General features: G+C 45.6%; 1 protein-coding gene across 6 annotated transcripts in view; it reads right to left on the reverse strand.

Annotated features, from left to right (window-relative positions):
* LOC121599641 (nyctalopin-like) overlaps positions 1-6,101 on the reverse strand; it is a 90,171-nt gene extending 84,070 nt beyond the window's left edge. For 2 of the 6 annotated variants that reach the window (XM_041927613.1, XM_041927612.1), the window contains exons 1-2: positions 5,882-6,101; positions 4,245-4,819 (exon numbers count right to left, since the gene is read on the reverse strand). The gene's annotated coding sequence lies outside the window, so the exon portion shown is untranslated. Of the gene's footprint in view, positions 1-4,244; positions 4,820-4,929; positions 5,519-5,697; positions 5,719-5,750; positions 5,837-5,861 lie in introns of those variants that run through there. The other 4 variants (XM_041927615.1, XM_041927614.1, XM_041927618.1 and 1 more) reach the window with 4 other exon arrangements.
* Positions 6,102-13,844: the final 7,743 nt, after the last annotated feature.

Here is a 13,844-nt window from a genome sequence, read left to right on the forward strand (position 1 = left end):
GTGGAAAGTAACCCCAAAAACCCGCTTGTCAGACACTCCATTTTTCGTGTTCCATCGCGCCCGCTTGCGCTACGTGGAGGGTTAATTTAATGGAACTTTTCAATTTTCCTTTCCGTTCAGTGGTTTGCCTTTCTTACCAGTTTTACTCCCTGTCCCAAAAACACTTCCTTGGAGGAAAATTTTTGTAAAATTTTCCACTTTTCCAACGCTTTCCTCGCGGCAGCAACGAACCAAAGCACGGGAAAAAACGACGTCCCTCAGAACTAACTTTCATCATCAGTCAGCGCCCGGTTTTGCTGCCTTCACTGAAAGACCCGGGTTGTGGGAAAAACTTAACCCGTCCCCCCCCCCCCCCCCATCCACTCCACTAACAATAAGTCACCCAACTACTACTCCATTTTCGGGAGTGACAAATTTGTGCAAAAGTTGCCCGGCCTGCGAGCGTCTCCCGTCCGGTTGGCGGGTCTGCGTTAGCATAATTTTCTGTTCTGTGACGAAGGAAAACATGGTGGAAGGAAAAAACCTTTCGGATCGTCAAAGGGGGGTGGTATATCGATTTTTTTTTTCACCCCAAAAAGGAACAAGGGAAAACCGGCTCGGTATGGATGGCATGTGAAACAGAAATTGAACGGAATCACTTAACTTTAAGTCCCGAACTCGTTATAATTCTTTTCGCTCGCTCTCAACCGTTGCAACATGAGGTTTTTCTTGTTAACGCTCGCAAGAGCGACGAGGAGCGGAAGGAGGGAGCGCAATAAAAAGGGAAAATGAATTTTCCTCGTTAGAAAAGAGCCGTTTTGGGCAGAAAGGGGTTTCGCAATGATAGGGCGCTCCGCTCGAACGATCTCTATCGATTGGTAATAATTTTCCAAATTATTATAATTATCCACTAGCGTACTTTGGTGCTGCAGCGGAGCGGTTGAGATCGAATAACTTCTGCCCCAACATTCTGCAAACTTTTTCGGGAATTTCATTCTCCGCTTCTAAATGGTTATTGTCAAAGCTACCAAACACTCGTTTTCCAATCTCTTTTAGCACTTTATCTTCATCCCTATTAGAATTGCTTGCCCTTTGTGTGGTGCGGTGTGTGTGTGTGTGTGAGTCTAAAATATTGTCATGGAAGGAACACCACGACCGAAAACTTGTGGTAACGATCCAATTTCGTTACTACTCTCTGAACCCGGGGTTTTCCCCCCGCCGATTGAGCCCGGCAGCACAAATCAACGCCAAAACGCGCTTCCCACCAACAAACAAAAAGGCCGATCCTTTGCCAAGGGGGAAAATTTATGATAATTTGTGGTTACCTTTTCGATCTTTCCGAGGTAAGTAAGTGAGTTTCCATCGCTCTCTCCTCCAACGGGACGGCAGTATCTATTGACGTAAAAACGACCCAGCTTTTCCACCCAGCTGGGTTCTATGGGTCAAACGGCCCTCGGCAAGCAGTTTGTGTCAAACCACAAAACCTAATAAAAAACGACACCACGCAATAAACAACGGAACCCTTTCCCTTTTCTGCTGAAAATGCTTAATTTTCTTCACCGGTGTTGATTGAAAAATTCAATTGGCAAAATGTTAAGGCATTTATCGCTTCGTGTGGATTTTTTGTTCGCATGAAGAGGACCGGGAACTACACACAAAAACACAAATACAACACAAACATCCCTTGCAACCCATGCAACAACCCACGGGGATGATTGAAATGTGCCATCGGGATCGGGAGGGGAAAAAAACTCTCCAACCGGATTCCTGTTGGAATGGAAGGTTTTTTTTTTGCGCTGTTGGTGTTTGCTTGCGTGACTTTGACAACAATTCTACGAAATGCGGTTGTTGTGCGCTACGTTGTGCGCTTGCGAAAAGAAGAAGCAGAAACAAAGCAAAAAAAAAATACGCAAGCATGCTATAGATATTTTTGATAAAATTTTCCGCCTCAAGGAGCTAAACGCCAACTTTCGGGCTGATGAGGGCTAACCCTCCTCCCGCCGCCGTGCCGCCTTGAAAACCCCTTTCTGCGGAACCAATTTATGCGTGGAATTCGATAACCGTCCAGGATATTTCTCTCTCTCTCTCTCTCTCTCTCTCTCTCTCTCTCTCTCTCTCTCTCTCTCTCTCTCTCTTTGTCTCTTTTTTACCTCTATCTGTGTATGCATGTATGTGTGTCTTTATTTTTTTGTTCAAGGTCCCATAACGCCCCGCAAAGGGTTTTTGGAAAACTTTTTCTCACAATGCAACCTTCATCATCGGCCATGATTTATGCCATCCAATGGCTTCCTTCTAGCGTGCACACACATGCACACACCAAGCGGAACAAAGGAACAAAAATCAAGTAAGCAAATACACTGCCAAAACAACCACAAAACATGATAAGATAGGCGTTCTCCATCATTCCATCACCCGCAAGCTGATTTTCCTCGTTTAGTCAGCTCCTACAAAAACCGCTTTAAGGGGGAGAGAGCGTGAGCTAGAAAGCGAGCGAGAAACTTGCTCCCGCCAATGCCGTAAATCCCAAATTGAATTAAATTTGCGCCAACAATAATTCAATTTCGACCCGAAGTAGCAGCACGCATCACAGCTTCTTCCAGCAGCCAGGACCAAGAAGGAGGTGGAGTAGGACACCGTCAAAGACAAAGGACTGCCACTGCCGAAGTCTTCACGGCAAGCGCTCCAAGGGAGCGGTAATCTACGAACCTGGTGAAACGAACCAAAACGTGCGACGATGGGTGAGTCGTCCATTTTTGGCTCCTTAACAGGGATCTGCTGGGCATTCTCGTGGTTCTGCGGAGCAAGAGCAGAAGAGCAGTGGTGGAGTAATGTCCCACGGGAGCCTCACTTCCTGGGCGAAGGTGAAACGACACCCGGACGGTCAATTTCCGCCAAACAATAATCCCATTTGTGCTCGCGGGCGCCCGGCCTACCCAGTAGCAGCAGACTTAAAGCCAGGACGACGGATTCTTTTTTGGGGAAGAAGAGGAAACAAATGATTTTTTATCCGCTTACCAAAAGGGGAAAGCGATCGTCGCAGCTGTCCGAATGGATCATGCTTTGTTTCTGCTGACTAGGTGTGACTATTTTCAGTTTTGAATTCGTTTTGTGAAAACAGTGTCCAATTTTCCCCCAAAAAACCCTCACACATTTGTTTCACGCCGACCCTTTCGCTTTAAGACGGGCTATAAATACACGGCAACAAAAAAGGCCCGCTGAAAGATGTGACACGGTCAAAAGGGGGTAGTGGTGCGGCTATCGTACCTTGCCAAAATAAAAAGGGAAAAAACAAACGCAACATCGTACCAAGAACAAACGAATTCGTCGTTCTGTCTTAAGTTTAAGCCTTTCCCTCTGCGTGACACTTTCACACGCGAAAGCGGAAAGGAATTTCCGTGCGCTTCGTATGCCGCCCATCTGTGTGTGTTATTAATCACTCTCGTAGGACCGTAGGCCGTGGCCAACACAAAGGAACACTACCTAAGCTCCCCAAAAAAAAACCCTTCCCCCCTTAAAGCAACACGCAGCTCCACTGCTGGCACACGCTAGGCAGGTTTTTGGTAGTGCATTATTTAATTCCCTCGCCGAGCATAATATCGCACCTCCGCCGACGTTCGTAGACGGCAGATAAAGTATGGCTAAACTTTGGCGTTAAGCCTTTGACGCGCGACAAGAGCGTCTTCCTTGTGTGATCTGGGTTTGTGTTCAAGGGTGGGGTAAAATGGGTTTGTTGTGGAATGGAATTTCGTTTACTTTATTTAAAGCACAAACCGAGAAGGACAGGCTGAAGTCTTTTTATTGATTTATTTTTACATGTTTGCATTGTGTGTCTTTTTTTTTTTAGTTCAAATATTTTAATTAAAACATTCCAATGACCTCATTTAAATGGGAAACATTCAATTGCTGTAATGGTAATGCAGCAACAAAAAAAAAAACGCCGCTACATTTGCAACTGAAACCACATTGATTAAACGATTGAGGTTTGGTTGCGAACCAAATGCTCACAAAAAACAACACACACCCCTACGACCCATTAAATAATTAGCATAAAATTAGCCGCCCGGCATGGAAATTGGTTCAGCATTAATCAATGCCCGCTATTCATGCTTCCCGAGTGCAGCAGGCGCCCTGCCCGGTGCTCTCGTTTGTTGGCAATCGTTTAAAACAACAATTGCATCTGTTGTGCACTTTGTGATGCTCTAGCGAAGGAAAAAAAAGAGTAACAAACCCACAGCGCGATTAAATCAGTGGAATAGTTCACTTACCTCACTGTGTCTTTGCCGATGGGTTTAATCGCTCGCTTTGACTCTCTTTCTTCGACACCGAGCCGGAAGAACGTAACACACACAACCATGCGAGTCGAGTGTTCCCTGCTATCACATGGAAACGTTTAATTTCCATCCGGCAACGGGCACGGCCTACTAAAAGGCAACCGTTTGTTGCTGTTGCCCGCTGGTGGATGCTGCCGATGAATAATGTGTCATCGTCATTAGACGATGGTTGAAGCAGAGAGAAAGAGAGAACGAAAGAAGGAGTGTTTTTTGCCTCCCTGACCACTTCGCAGGGTCACCGCGGCGGACGCGCTGCTTATCTCGCGCTGTGCAGATGGGTCGTTTAGGGGATGAGCATCACCAGTCGTAAAACAAGAAACAACATATCGCGCCCCACACACACACGCTCGTTAAAGCACAACCGATGCGCATCACTTCACGCGAGCAACTTTCTTCGTTTGATCTTTTCCTTCTTTTTTTTGTTTTGCTTTTTTCGTTTGGTTGTTTTTTTTTATTTGCTCACTATCACTGTAAAACTCTTCTTTGTGCGCTTTTAGTTACAAAAATTGCTAAAAAAATAAATGAAATATTTTCTGCATTATTAGATTTTTATTCCACAACATACGCAATCAACCATCACTTTGCACTACATAATGCATTTTTGTCTGCTTCCACAAACCTCACTGGTGCATTTTTTTTTCAATTCGGTAACTTTTCACTTCTAGTGCATTTCAAATTCGCCATGTTCACAGAAAATCACTTTTCCCTACTTCCGCTTTTTAAAAACCAATCTGCCACGGAAACACTAGCAAAATACATATTTTTTCCTCCACTACACACCCACACACAGCAATCGGATAAAATTAATTTTGTCAAAATGGAAAAGCATCGGAAGCCCCGGATACGTCCGCGCTAGCGTGGCCGAAACCAAAAACCTGTCGGGGCGTACCGGGCTGTGCATTCAATTAAACGAGATTAGCATAACAAATATGGCCACACAGAGTTCTGTGCCGCCCGTGTGACAGGGCGGTCCGTTTGCTAAAGCGTGGAAAATGGGAAAAACCCCACAACTTTACCCAGTTTTCGTATGCGGTAGAACAGAATTCCTAAAAACCCTTACGCCTTGCCCAAGCCCATCCGTTCGGCACAAACCCGGTAACATCGGCAAACCGGCCACCAAGTTCCGCTTGTTGCAATTTCCTTTGCCCTGTTAAGCCCCTCGTTTTTTGCATTTGTTTTTCAAGTACGGAAAATCCGTTCAATTTCTGCTACAAAGAAAAGCATCAACCAAACCAATTGTGTGCACGTTTCCTTTCGCTAATTTGACTGAATTGGATTTCGTCCGGTTTTTTTTTTTTTGTTTTTGTTTTGCATTCCTCAACACACACACACACCCAACCTATAGCTTTGGTGCACCCTGATTGCATCGTTTCACACATGCTCATACCACGCGAAAATCGCACCGGGAAGGATCGAGTTACGAGCTAGGAGCTTGCCCACCTTGCCGACCAAGAAAGCACGCTAAATCGATTTAGTAGCCCCAAACTGCCTCCAAAGGGAACGCTTTGCCACTCCTTTAAAGCAAAAGCCTACAAGGGACGGGGCCGTTACATGTTTCTTCGCAAACGTACCCGCACAGCCCGATTCGAGCAACAACACGCGACCAACAACATTACGCGAGCAACATATTTCCGCTACGTACGCGAACCGAAACTTCGAAAATGCGCGCGCGCGCTAACACCGGCACCAAACACACGCGCGTGCTTCGCACCGAGGCAGAAAATCGACTGAAAACAGGGACGGCCGCGCGAGTGTCTGCCGTCTTCCAGAATCGCATCACACACGGGTTCGCTGTGCTTCCCAGCACCTCTTTACAAAGCCCCCCCTTGATGTCTTGCCCTTTGCGTGCCGGGACCGGCCATCATTTATGAGCGGATCCCCGATAGGAACTTCGGCTGCCGCCCGAGCGCCGAATGTCGGTAGTCGGGTCGACGTCGGGAAACCGGTTTGCTGATGCGCTTGTAGCTCAGTTATGCTTCGGAAGTGGTGAGTGTTGTAAGCACATGGAGCTCAACATATGCTGTGGTGTGAGCGCTGTGAGTGTGAGTGCACTGTTGGGGCGCTCAAATTCTTCGCATAGCGGTGCACGTGAGAGTGGTTATGTTGCACCGGTATGTTACGGCATTTCGTGCTCATGTTTTAAGGGGGTTGCTTACTGTGTCAGTTACATTTCCGTTTGTTGTGGTTATGCTTTTGGTCACTTATTTCTTTCATTCTTTTTTTTTTTGTTTTTTTGCTTACTGTTTTGCATATGTTTGACTTTGTTTAAGATTTTTGGTTGGTTCTATATGTTAACGATTGTTATTTTCTTATGATACCTAAAGTTTTTCATATTTTTTATATTTAATTATATTTACATTTCTCATATCCCTTTTCAAAATATTTAAACAGGTTCAGTTAATCATGTGTAACCGAAAATCTCCGCTAAAATTACAAAAAATTATTCTTTTTTTTATTATTCTGGAGTAACTGTGATTAAAAAGGCCTTATTGCTTAAAACATTTTATTCAAATCACATAGAAAAATGTAATCGACGCAGTTTATATGATTTAAAAGAAGACGCATGCATTTTTTCTCTCTTTTTCATCCTTATAGATCCATTTGAGCCATTGTCTATGGAGCTTATTTCGATTTGCTGTTAACCAAAACACAAAGTAGTTAGTAATTTGTAATCAAACATTTCTGATCTCCTTTCTGATCATATTCCAAGGAAGGAAGGGGGTTCTGTTAATAGAACGAATGCGCCTGGCCATGTGTTTTAAAAATTTTTGAGTGAGAATCCAAATTAACTGAATGCTATTTATAAGATCTAAACAATATGATAAATGACAGATAGATGACGAAACCTCGGCAAACAAAATAATTCAACCTATATTTATTATTGCTCGTTCTAACACTTAGGAGGGTGATTTATTTCATCATAACCTTTGCAAACTTAATTTAAGTTGATTTGAATGGTAAGATCTAAGACATAAACTATTGAAGGAAATAATGAAGCTTACAAGAATAAAAAAGACTCTCTCAAGCATGTGATTTTTTTTAAATTTATTTCCGTCAGGACACTGCTGCAAATTCCAACTTTCTTAATCTTACTGTCGTTTCTATAGTTTTCAGTTCTTCAAATTAGACACTTCAAACAGATTCCTGCCCTTTAAATCATCATCCCATAAGCCCAACAGCACGCATTCTCCAAAGCGGGCAACGTACAGGTGAAGTATTTACGAAGCTTTTACAGGGCACATTAAAGAACGGAGCGTCTTGAATTACATTAAACGCAACGCATTCAGCAACCACCTTCTTCCAACAGCACTCGTGCATATTAAAGCCCGCTGGAGCTGCCTCAAGTACGTGTATACGTATTTTAATCACTAACGTAGCCCCTAAGGCTAAACTCTCCTGCTACTCGTGCTCGTGCTACACCCCGCATTGCAATTGGAAAGCAAAGCACACACACACACTCGTACACCCATATCAACCGATAACGGACACAATCCAGCACCGGATTCTGGACAGCGGAAGAGCCAAGCCCTTGCCACACTCACACCACTCCGTCCTCCGGGGACGACCGCCTGGGTGGATTGCAAGTGGTTTTCCTACTACACGCTTCATGCCGCCGCACTGTCCGCCCCATCCACACCGTGACAACTGAGCCCGGTGTTTGGTTGAATGATGCATAAGTTTTATTAATATTCAAACAGTCACATCCACACACACACACACACACACACACAAACGGGACGTCGGCTTCGTTCGTAGCGCTCACACTTTAATTTTTCACACCCGCACCTCATCAAAATACGAACACACCGTCAAGCCGGGGCTCGATACGGGGTCATCTCGCACGGCGGAGGATCTCTGCTTTAATGTTTGTTTACTCCCCACCCCACGCGGAGGGCACGCGGAATGGAGCGGAGAAAAGTGGGAATATTAATGAGAGATACCTTATTTCGGCATAATGAAAGCATAACAGCGCCAAACACGGAACCACACAAAAGACACAATTCTACAGACACACACACACACACTAGAAGGGGACGATCATCAATAGAACGGGAAGAAACACAGAAGAACAACGAACACAGAAGGTGAATGTGAAAGAAAAGCAATGAACGCCTCACACTTGTGACTGCACAAACACTGGACGCGAAGGACGGCCGAGGCGAGACAGGCATTGAGCAGAGCTAGGAAAAGAAAAAAAAGGTGAGCAAAATGAATGTGAGAATAATATCATTCACATCCATAATATTTATAGAATATTAATGATCAAATAAAAAAGGTGACACTTATTTACGTCCCACCGCTCCCGCCTGTCCCGCGGGAAGTGAAAAGAACAACCACCCTCCCAACACCGACGTTCATTTGTCAGCTTTTCCCCATCTCGAATTGGGAAGCAAACGGAGAAACAAGGAAACTTTTTGTGGTTTTCTGGCTCTGTGTGGCTTTTTGGTGGTTTTGTTTATTTTATTTTTCGTTACTTCGTTAGCTTTCTCGGGTGTTTTTTTCTTTCTGCATTTAAAAGGTTGATATGAGCTGCGTTTTTCGTTCCCATCTCTTCTCGGAGGTTGTCTATCATTTTATCTCCCGCTCTCGGTACGTGCTTCCACTTAGGGGAATGTCTTGAATTCAAGCCGGATACATTTCAACTCTCAAACATACACACACAGAACCGCTTCCGGAGGATGTTTGAAAAATTCGTCTCATTTCATGATAATAGGACGGAAAGGACAGTTCGCTGCTACCAAACCAGGGAGCTTCGATTGAGATATGAGCGATACAATCTAATTAATTCATCATTTTGTGGTTTTAATAAGAAAGAGAGAGAGAGAGGGAGAGAGAGAGAGAGAGAGAGAGCTCTTTTTTCTGATTGAGCAGAGTCAAATAGAAGAAGTTGAATGAATTTATTACCTTAAAATGGGTTTTGAACCTGTAGCACGTAGCACCTTTCAGTTGTCACTTAAACATCACGCTTGAAATACCTCTCAAGTTACCTTAAAATGACAAAAAAACAGGAAAATAAACCTCACACTATATTCCACGTCAACAAAACTTTTAAAATTATATCCTTCTAATACATTTTCGTTGTTCAGGAATTTCAACACCCTGTCGGCAAGCGTTCGAAAAGTGCATTTGTATGCAACTACTCTCGCGGCGGGTCACCCGACAAGGTCACCGACAGCATGGACTTGCGCTTAATCTAAGCCACTCGCCACCATCCAAACCACGCTTCTGAACAGCTTCCAACTTTCCAGCTGCAAAAAGGGGACGTCCAGTGGATTGACAGCCCACTCTTTGGGGGCGGCAGCAACAAACGAACAGCAGCTTTCCCGCAGTTCATAAAACGTGAGCACAGCACAGCATCAGGTGCTGTACCTGTACTCACTCTCCTACTCCCCACCCAGTGGACACCGTTCAAACCATAGACTCTGCCGCAAGAGGGACACACGCGTGAAACGGCTCCGTCGAGTCGGTGCAGGAATGGCTGTCACTGCGTTTCTTACGGCGCGCGTCGTGTGAGTGCGTGCGTGAGTGAGGGAATTTCACCCACCGCAACTGGTTCACACTTAAAAGATGTAATAAATTTTCACCTTCTGCTGGGGACGTTCTTCGTGCGGTGTTGGGGGTGGGTATGGACAGCTCGCGTACAGCAGCTCCCATTCCTTCAGTTCGCAGCACGTCGGTACGCTCCAGTTAATAAACGCGCGAGCCGAAACCATTTCGCGCACGGACCCGTCTCAATGTGGGAGAAGGAAGCGTTTTTTGTTCTGCTTTCTTGAAACAAAAATGTTTCGTCCTTTTGTGTGTGTATGTGTTTCGAAGCAATCTAACCTGTGCCCGCCTTTCTTGGACGCACGAAAGCGTGAAGCGTGAAATATCGTTCACTTTCCAACGACGTGGCGCTACTCGCTCACTCTCTCGCTCTGGCGCTGTCACACACTTTTCCCGGACAAAAGGTTAGCTTTTTCGTACAACGGAAGGACTTTTCTCGCAACTGACAAGGGCAAAATTTAAGACAAACTCCCCGAAACCGAACGTAAAGCCGGTCGGACACTGAATTTGGAACAGAATGGTTTGGGGCGCAATAAATTACACCACGTGGCCAAGCACTTCCATTGCTCATTTTTCGCGCATTAACACGCAAGAACACAGAAAGCGCAGGCTTTCACTGGCGGCGCCTTTAAACTGTCCGGCTTGACTTCGGGGAGGGGAGGGTGGGTCGGTCGGTCGGTCGATGACCCTTAAACAACTCTCAACAAGTCTGGGCTTTACAAAGCAGTCCGGCCAACATCTTGGGTACGGCGCGGACACAAATTTAAATAAGACAAGCCCGCAGTCCCCAAACTTGTGCCGAACGCAGAAAGCCCCGAAGGTGGATAAGTGTCCTTGCCAGCCTGGCGCTCTGTGACGCGGTGGCTTCTTCCAGTGGCTGGCTTCATTTCGAAAGTGGCGTAGAGTCATAAACTTTTATCACCAAAACACTCGCCTGAAGTCAGGTTCGGGCAGCTCAAGCGGGGGAAGAAAGATGGAAGCATTTTATCTGGGGGAAAAAAATCCTCCTCTTACCACTTGCCAGCAGGAAAACGACGACGGTCACCAGGCCACTTCACACGCCTGGACACACCCAGGGCCGGGAATTACAGGATAACCACGGATTGGTTTTTCGGGGGGGGGGGGGGGGGGGGGGGGGGGGGAGACCGTAGTAAGCCGCAGGCAAGATTTTCACAGCCCGAGAAAACTCGGTGAGTAATTCTCATTTAATCTTTACATCCGATTGGGTCGGGTTTCGTGGGAAGGTGACGCCATCACCTCCCTCACCATCACCACTGTGGAAGATTGTTCATTTATCGCACCGCGGGCGGGACGACACGGAACTTACTCTCTGGACCGTCCAGCAAAAACAAAAAACAAAAAACACAACCCCCATCGGCGTCTTTGTCTTCTTCGGGCAAAATGGGAATAAAAACACTAGTCAACGTGTGCAGGAATAATTAATGCGAAAGTGAGAACACAGCGCGCGCAAGCCCGCAGTCCCGCCCCACGTGCTTCCTTCACGTTGCGCGTTCGTTAGTCACGCAGCCAGCTTGACCGAAAAATCCAAATCTGCTTCCGCGATTTAGCACTGGTGATGAAGTTTTACTGGTGACACTCACACACACACTAGCTGACAAAAAAAAAGACAAAAAAGAAACTTTAGCAATTCGGAATTCGGCTGGTCGGCAAAAGATTTTCCGCTTTGTTCTTTTGCCTGTTCTTCCAGTTCGACCTTGCCTTTTTTCCCCTACAGGCGATGTAATTACTTTATGCGCTAGATTTCCTGCTTAACTACACACCCTTCGCCTCTCTCCGTTGGCCAGTATGGCCTGGAAACTCCTGTTGAAGTTTCAGCACGGCGGTGTGGGGACTTTTCCGCAAGCCGCATTTGCACTACATTGTTCTTTCAGGTTGCTCTCTGGTTGCTCGTCGGTCGAAGGCTAGCATAAGATGGCCTGCCGACATACGGTGAAGGTACTTTTCCTCCTTAAGACTTGAGCCACACAGTACATTCCCCCGGCAAGTGGAAAATATATGACCTCCTCGGAGCAACGCACCTCCTACTCCTACTGCCCCGAACGATTGCGAGGAATACATTTAATTAAAGTTATGGATGCTAAGGGAAAACGGTACGGCATCGCACTGCTGCCCACTGACCCAGATTTCTTCGAACGAAAACCATCCACTTTCAGCAGGAACACAATTACAAACAGGAGACACACACACAGACACATACGTGCGTTCCTTGAGAAGTTCATCAACCGAAGTAAGGGAAGTCGGTTTAGTGCCTGGTGATGATGGAGAAGACGATGATGCAAGAAACTATTTGCAATCATTTCTGCTGCCCACTGCACTGCAGGACGATGTGTGGTTTTTGCTACATTTTTTTTCTTTTGCTACAAGTTCCTGTCCTTTTTCAGGTGTAGTAGTAGTGGTTGATGTTGTGGGTAGAGGGTTTTGTGCTGTTGTTTCTCCTCAACTCTAAAATTGAGAGGCAGATGAAACGAGCATGAGCTGATGAGGTGGAAAAGCGTGGCTGAGTGTTTAAACTGTTTAGATGTTTGGGCTTTTTGTTTTTCATTTCCAGGACACGTTAAGTAAATGGACTGGATATATATTAAGCTCTGAGAGAAGAGATGGACTAGGCACTCCATTTTTGTAATTGTTTGTTCTCGAAAAAGGGGGTGGCCAAAGTTTCAGGGTCTTTTGAATCTTTTTTTTCAGGATAGCTTGATCAAAGCTGATAGTCTATGCTGATGCTAGTGAATGAGCTGATTTGAAGAATTGTAACTTTTTCGAAGTAATCAGTTGAGTAATAAACTAGTAAAACAGATTAATTGTTATGCATAAAAACAGTACGACTCATAATGAATATCAGACCGGGAGCTGTACCCGACCTGGTTCATAGTTATTTCTGGGAACTATATTAAATAGAGATGTTCAGAATTGATTCCAACACTTTTATAAGGCCTTAGGACCACTTGAAGACACTGAATTGGTTAGGAATCAGTACCAAAATCGGTATTGGTGTACTTCAGTTCCAACTTCAGTATGGCTACAAGATCTGCTTAAGGAACTGTTAATGTAGTTTCAGAATTGATTCCAACACTTTTATAAGACCTTAGGACCACTTGAAGACACGGAATTGGTTAGGGAATCAGTACCAAAATCGGTATTGGTGTACTTCAGTTCCAACTTCAGTATGGCTACAAGATCTGCTTAAGGAACTATCTGAGCTCAGGACAAGTTCCAGATTCCATTAAGACTAACTATTGAGTCCAAAATCTGATCCAATGCTGGATTAGGTACTGATGATCTGATTCAGGACCTATCGTGGTGCTGGAAAAGTTTCAATACCGATACTGTTTTGGAATCACCATTTGGAGCACACTGGTATAGCTACAAGATTAGTTTCTTTTGACATGCTTACTTATCCGGCGCTACAACCCCTTTGCGGTCTTGGCCTACCTCAGGAATGTCCGAAACCGCTCACGGTCTCGCGCCTTCGTCTGCCAGTCCGTTATCATCTTGCCACCTCAATTTGGGCCTACCACGCCTCCTCTGTCCTTGTGGGCGGCCTTAAAAGACTTTACGGGCTGGGTCGTCCGTTTCCATGCGTATAACATGGCCAGCCCACCGGAGACTGGCGAGCTTGATACGCTGCACGACAGTGAGGTCGCCGTACATCTCGTTTAGTTCGTCATTATAGCGGTTCCTCCATTGTCCTTCCACACATACGGGGCCAAGTATCCTTCTGAGCATTTTCCTCTCGAACGTGACTAAGAGGGCTTCGTCAGATTTGGACAGTGTCCATGTCTCAGAGGCGTATGTGAGTACCGGTACTATATAGGTACTATATAGTCCTAGCTTCTTCCGTCGCGACAGGTTCTTTAAGGTGAACTGACTTTTCAGGCTGTAGAATGGCCGGTTGGCAGCCAGCATCCTTGCGCGCAACTCAGCTTCCATGCTGTTGTCGTTGCTGACCTTTGACCCCAGATAGGTGAA

Source organism: Anopheles merus, chromosome 3L, assembly GCF_017562075.2.
Source record: "Anopheles merus strain MAF chromosome 3L, AmerM5.1, whole genome shotgun sequence".
NCBI lineage: Eukaryota > Metazoa > Arthropoda > Insecta > Diptera > Culicidae > Anopheles > Anopheles merus.